The sequence below is a fragment of the Amaranthus tricolor genome, chromosome 17 (assembly GCF_026212465.1).
Source record: "Amaranthus tricolor cultivar Red isolate AtriRed21 chromosome 17, ASM2621246v1, whole genome shotgun sequence".
In the NCBI taxonomy this organism is placed as follows: domain Eukaryota; kingdom Viridiplantae; phylum Streptophyta; class Magnoliopsida; order Caryophyllales; family Amaranthaceae; genus Amaranthus; species Amaranthus tricolor.
The window spans coordinates 20,425,297-20,431,988 of NC_080063.1; positions in this window are offsets into that span (position 1 = coordinate 20,425,297).

Sequence of the window (6,692 nt, forward strand, 5' to 3'; positions counted from 1 at the left end):
GGTTTAGGGTTTAGGGTTTAGGGTTTAGGGTTTAGGGTTTAGGGTTTAGGGTTTAGGGTTTAGGGTTTAGGGTTTAGGGTTTAGGGTTTAGGGTTTAGGGTTTAGGGTTTAGGGTTTAGGGTTTAGGGTTTAGGGTTTAGGGTTTAGGGTTTAGGGTTTAGGGTTTAGGGTTTAGGGTTTAGGGTTTAGGGTTTAGGGTTTAGGGTTTAGGGTTTAGGGTTTAGGGTTTAGGGTTTAGGGTTTAGGGTTTAGGGTTTAGGGTTTAGGGTTTAGGGTTTAGGGTTTAGGGTTTAGGGTTTAGGGTTTAGGGTTTAGGGTTTAGGGTTTAGGGTTTAGGGTTTAGGGTTTAGGGTTTAGGGTTTAGGGTTTAGGGTTTAGGGTTTAGGGTTTAGGGTTTAGGGTTTAGGGTTTAGGGTTTAGGGTTTAGGGTTTAGGGTTTAGGGTTTAGGGTTTAGGGTTTAGGGTTTAGGGTTTAGGGTTTAGGGTTTAGGGTTTAGGGTTTAGGGTTTAGGGTTTAGGGTTTAGGGTTTAGGGTTTAGGGTTTAGGGTTTAGGGTTTAGGGTTTAGGGTTTAGGGTTTAGGGTTTAGGGTTTAGGGTTTAGGGTTTAGGGTTTAGGGTTTAGGGTTTAGGGTTTAGGGTTTAGGGTTTAGGGTTTAGGGTTTAGGGTTTAGGGTTTAGGGTTTAGGGTTTAGGGTTTAGGGTTTAGGGTTTAGGGTTTAGGGTTTAGGGTTTAGGGTTTAGGGTTTAGGGTTTAGGGTTTAGGGTTTAGGGTTTAGGGTTTAGGGTTTAGGGTTTAGGGTTTAGGGTTTAGGGTTTAGGGTTTAGGGTTTAGGGTTTAGGGTTTAGGGTTTAGGGTTTAGGGTTTAGGGTTTAGGGTTTAGGGTTTAGGGTTTAGGGTTTAGGGTTTAGGGTTTAGGGTTTAGGGTTTAGGGTTTAGGGTTTAGGGTTTAGGGTTTAGGGTTTAGGGTTTAGGGTTTAGGGTTTAGGGTTTAGGGTTTAGGGTTTAGGGTTTAGGGTTTAGGGTTTAGGGTTTAGGGTTTAGGGTTTAGGGTTTAGGGTTTAGGGTTTAGGGTTTAGGGTTTAGGGTTTAGGGTTTAGGGTTTAGGGTTTAGGGTTTAGGGTTTAGGGTTTAGGGTTTAGGGTTTAGGGTTTAGGGTTTAGGGTTTAGGGTTTAGGGTTTAGGGTTTAGGGTTTAGGGTTTAGGGTTTAGGGTTTAGGGTTTAGGGTTTAGGGTTTAGGGTTTAGGGTTTAGGGTTTAGGGTTTAGGGTTTAGGGTTTAGGGTTTAGGGTTTAGGGTTTAGGGTTTAGGGTTTAGGGTTTAGGGTTTAGGGTTTAGGGTTTAGGGTTTAGGGTTTAGGGTTTAGGGTTTAGGGTTTAGGGTTTAGGGTTTAGGGTTTAGGGTTTAGGGTTTAGGGTTTAGGGTTTAGGGTTTAGGGTTTAGGGTTTAGGGTTTAGGGTTTAGGGTTTAGGGTTTAGGGTTTAGGGTTTAGGGTTTAGGGTTTAGGGTTTAGGGTTTAGGGTTTAGGGTTTAGGGTTTAGGGTTTAGGGTTTAGGGTTTAGGGTTTAGGGTTTAGGGTTTAGGGTTTAGGGTTTAGGGTTTAGGGTTTAGGGTTTAGGGTTTAGGGTTTAGGGTTTAGGGTTTAGGGTTTAGGGTTTAGGGTTTAGGGTTTAGGGTTTAGGGTTTAGGGTTTAGGGTTTAGGGTTTAGGGTTTAGGGTTTAGGGTTTAGGGTTTAGGGTTTAGGGTTTAGGGTTTAGGGTTTAGGGTTTAGGGTTTAGGGTTTAGGGTTTAGGGTTTAGGGTTTAGGGTTTAGGGTTTAGGGTTTAGGGTTTAGGGTTTAGGGTTTAGGGTTTAGGGTTTAGGGTTTAGGGTTTAGGGTTTAGGGTTTAGGGTTTAGGGTTTAGGGTTTAGGGTTTAGGGTTTAGGGTTTAGGGTTTAGGGTTTAGGGTTTAGGGTTTAGGGTTTAGGGTTTAGGGTTTAGGGTTTAGGGTTTAGGGTTTAGGGTTTAGGGTTTAGGGTTTAGGGTTTAGGGTTTAGGGTTTAGGGTTTAGGGTTTAGGGTTTAGGGTTTAGGGTTTAGGGTTTAGGGTTTAGGGTTTAGGGTTTAGGGTTTAGGGTTTAGGGTTTAGGGTTTAGGGTTTAGGGTTTAGGGTTTAGGGTTTAGGGTTTAGGGTTTAGGGTTTAGGGTTTAGGGTTTAGGGTTTAGGGTTTAGGGTTTAGGGTTTAGGGTTTAGGGTTTAGGGTTTAGGGTTTAGGGTTTAGGGTTTAGGGTTTAGGGTTTAGGGTTTAGGGTTTAGGGTTTAGGGTTTAGGGTTTAGGGTTTAGGGTTTAGGGTTTAGGGTTTAGGGTTTAGGGTTTAGGGTTTAGGGTTTAGGGTTTAGGGTTTAGGGTTTAGGGTTTAGGGTTTAGGGTTTAGGGTTTAGGGTTTAGGGTTTAGGGTTTAGGGTTTAGGGTTTAGGGTTTAGGGTTTAGGGTTTAGGGTTTAGGGTTTAGGGTTTAGGGTTTAGGGTTTAGGGTTTAGGGTTTAGGGTTTAGGGTTTAGGGTTTAGGGTTTAGGGTTTAGGGTTTAGGGTTTAGGGTTTAGGGTTTAGGGTTTAGGGTTTAGGGTTTAGGGTTTAGGGTTTAGGGTTTAGGGTTTAGGGTTTAGGGTTTAGGGTTTAGGGTTTAGGGTTTAGGGTTTAGGGTTTAGGGTTTAGGGTTTAGGGTTTAGGGTTTAGGGTTTAGGGTTTAGGGTTTAGGGTTTAGGGTTTAGGGTTTAGGGTTTAGGGTTTAGGGTTTAGGGTTTAGGGTTTAGGGTTTAGGGTTTAGGGTTTAGGGTTTAGGGTTTAGGGTTTAGGGTTTAGGGTTTAGGGTTTAGGGTTTAGGGTTTAGGGTTTAGGGTTTAGGGTTTAGGGTTTAGGGTTTAGGGTTTAGGGTTTAGGGTTTAGGGTTTAGGGTTTAGGGTTTAGGGTTTAGGGTTTAGGGTTTAGGGTTTAGGGTTTAGGGTTTAGGGTTTAGGGTTTAGGGTTTAGGGTTTAGGGTTTAGGGTTTAGGGTTTAGGGTTTAGGGTTTAGGGTTTAGGGTTTAGGGTTTAGGGTTTAGGGTTTAGGGTTTAGGGTTTAGGGTTTAGGGTTTAGGGTTTAGGGTTTAGGGTTTAGGGTTTAGGGTTTAGGGTTTAGGGTTTAGGGTTTAGGGTTTAGGGTTTAGGGTTTAGGGTTTAGGGTTTAGGGTTTAGGGTTTAGGGTTTAGGGTTTAGGGTTTAGGGTTTAGGGTTTAGGGTTTAGGGTTTAGGGTTTAGGGTTTAGGGTTTAGGGTTTAGGGTTTAGGGTTTAGGGTTTAGGGTTTAGGGTTTAGGGTTTAGGGTTTAGGGTTTAGGGTTTAGGGTTTAGGGTTTAGGGTTTAGGGTTTAGGGTTTAGGGTTTAGGGTTTAGGGTTTAGGGTTTAGGGTTTAGGGTTTAGGGTTTAGGGTTTAGGGTTTAGGGTTTAGGGTTTAGGGTTTAGGGTTTAGGGTTTAGGGTTTAGGGTTTAGGGTTTAGGGTTTAGGGTTTAGGGTTTAGGGTTTAGGGTTTAGGGTTTAGGGTTTAGGGTTTAGGGTTTAGGGTTTAGGGTTTAGGGTTTAGGGTTTAGGGTTTAGGGTTTAGGGTTTAGGGTTTAGGGTTTAGGGTTTAGGGTTTAGGGTTTAGGGTTTAGGGTTTAGGGTTTAGGGTTTAGGGTTTAGGGTTTAGGGTTTAGGGTTTAGGGTTTAGGGTTTAGGGTTTAGGGTTTAGGGTTTAGGGTTTAGGGTTTAGGGTTTAGGGTTTAGGGTTTAGGGTTTAGGGTTTAGGGTTTAGGGTTTAGGGTTTAGGGTTTAGGGTTTAGGGTTTAGGGTTTAGGGTTTAGGGTTTAGGGTTTAGGGTTTAGGGTTTAGGGTTTAGGGTTTAGGGTTTAGGGTTTAGGGTTTAGGGTTTAGGGTTTAGGGTTTAGGGTTTAGGGTTTAGGGTTTAGGGTTTAGGGTTTAGGGTTTAGGGTTTAGGGTTTAGGGTTTAGGGTTTAGGGTTTAGGGTTTAGGGTTTAGGGTTTAGGGTTTAGGGTTTAGGGTTTAGGGTTTAGGGTTTAGGGTTTAGGGTTTAGGGTTTAGGGTTTAGGGTTTAGGGTTTAGGGTTTAGGGTTTAGGGTTTAGGGTTTAGGGTTTAGGGTTTAGGGTTTAGGGTTTAGGGTTTAGGGTTTAGGGTTTAGGGTTTAGGGTTTAGGGTTTAGGGTTTAGGGTTTAGGGTTTAGGGTTTAGGGTTTAGGGTTTAGGGTTTAGGGTTTAGGGTTTAGGGTTTAGGGTTTAGGGTTTAGGGTTTAGGGTTTAGGGTTTAGGGTTTAGGGTTTAGGGTTTAGGGTTTAGGGTTTAGGGTTTAGGGTTTAGGGTTTAGGGTTTAGGGTTTAGGGTTTAGGGTTTAGGGTTTAGGGTTTAGGGTTTAGGGTTTAGGGTTTAGGGTTTAGGGTTTAGGGTTTAGGGTTTAGGGTTTAGGGTTTAGGGTTTAGGGTTTAGGGTTTAGGGTTTAGGGTTTAGGGTTTAGGGTTTAGGGTTTAGGGTTTAGGGTTTAGGGTTTAGGGTTTAGGGTTTAGGGTTTAGGGTTTAGGGTTTAGGGTTTAGGGTTTAGGGTTTAGGGTTTAGGGTTTAGGGTTTAGGGTTTAGGGTTTAGGGTTTAGGGTTTAGGGTTTAGGGTTTAGGGTTTAGGGTTTAGGGTTTAGGGTTTAGGGTTTAGGGTTTAGGGTTTAGGGTTTAGGGTTTAGGGTTTAGGGTTTAGGGTTTAGGGTTTAGGGTTTAGGGTTTAGGGTTTAGGGTTTAGGGTTTAGGGTTTAGGGTTTAGGGTTTAGGGTTTAGGGTTTAGGGTTTAGGGTTTAGGGTTTAGGGTTTAGGGTTTAGGGTTTAGGGTTTAGGGTTTAGGGTTTAGGGTTTAGGGTTTAGGGTTTAGGGTTTAGGGTTTAGGGTTTAGGGTTTAGGGTTTAGGGTTTAGGGTTTAGGGTTTAGGGTTTAGGGTTTAGGGTTTAGGGTTTAGGGTTTAGGGTTTAGGGTTTAGGGTTTAGGGTTTAGGGTTTAGGGTTTAGGGTTTAGGGTTTAGGGTTTAGGGTTTAGGGTTTAGGGTTTAGGGTTTAGGGTTTAGGGTTTAGGGTTTAGGGTTTAGGGTTTAGGGTTTAGGGTTTAGGGTTTAGGGTTTAGGGTTTAGGGTTTAGGGTTTAGGGTTTAGGGTTTAGGGTTTAGGGTTTAGGGTTTAGGGTTTAGGGTTTAGGGTTTAGGGTTTAGGGTTTAGGGTTTAGGGTTTAGGGTTTAGGGTTTAGGGTTTAGGGTTTAGGGTTTAGGGTTTAGGGTTTAGGGTTTAGGGTTTAGGGTTTAGGGTTTAGGGTTTAGGGTTTAGGGTTTAGGGTTTAGGGTTTAGGGTTTAGGGTTTAGGGTTTAGGGTTTAGGGTTTAGGGTTTAGGGTTTAGGGTTTAGGGTTTAGGGTTTAGGGTTTAGGGTTTAGGGTTTAGGGTTTAGGGTTTAGGGTTTAGGGTTTAGGGTTTAGGGTTTAGGGTTTAGGGTTTAGGGTTTAGGGTTTAGGGTTTAGGGTTTAGGGTTTAGGGTTTAGGGTTTAGGGTTTAGGGTTTAGGGTTTAGGGTTTAGGGTTTAGGGTTTAGGGTTTAGGGTTTAGGGTTTAGGGTTTAGGGTTTAGGGTTTAGGGTTTAGGGTTTAGGGTTTAGGGTTTAGGGTTTAGGGTTTAGGGTTTAGGGTTTAGGGTTTAGGGTTTAGGGTTTAGGGTTTAGGGTTTAGGGTTTAGGGTTTAGGGTTTAGGGTTTAGGGTTTAGGGTTTAGGGTTTAGGGTTTAGGGTTTAGGGTTTAGGGTTTAGGGTTTAGGGTTTAGGGTTTAGGGTTTAGGGTTTAGGGTTTAGGGTTTAGGGTTTAGGGTTTAGGGTTTAGGGTTTAGGGTTTAGGGTTTAGGGTTTAGGGTTTAGGGTTTAGGGTTTAGGGTTTAGGGTTTAGGGTTTAGGGTTTAGGGTTTAGGGTTTAGGGTTTAGGGTTTAGGGTTTAGGGTTTAGGGTTTAGGGTTTAGGGTTTAGGGTTTAGGGTTTAGGGTTTAGGGTTTAGGGTTTAGGGTTTAGGGTTTAGGGTTTAGGGTTTAGGGTTTAGGGTTTAGGGTTTAGGGTTTAGGGTTTAGGGTTTAGGGTTTAGGGTTTAGGGTTTAGGGTTTAGGGTTTAGGGTTTAGGGTTTAGGGTTTAGGGTTTAGGGTTTAGGGTTTAGGGTTTAGGGTTTAGGGTTTAGGGTTTAGGGTTTAGGGTTTAGGGTTTAGGGTTTAGGGTTTAGGGTTTAGGGTTTAGGGTTTAGGGTTTAGGGTTTAGGGTTTAGGGTTTAGGGTTTAGGGTTTAGGGTTTAGGGTTTAGGGTTTAGGGTTTAGGGTTTAGGGTTTAGGGTTTAGGGTTTAGGGTTTAGGGTTTAGGGTTTAGGGTTTAGGGTTTAGGGTTTAGGGTTTAGGGTTTAGGGTTTAGGGTTTAGGGTTTAGGGTTTAGGGTTTAGGGTTTAGGGTTTAGGGTTTAGGGTTTAGGGTTTAGGGTTTAGGGTTTAGGGTTTAGGGTTTAGGGTTTAGGGTTTAGGGTTTAGGGTTTAGGGTTTAGGGTTTAGGGTTTAGGGTTTAGGGTTTAGGGTTTAGGGTTTAGGGTTTAGGGTTTAGGGTTTAGGGTTTAGGGTTTAGGGTTTAGGGTTTAGGGTTTAG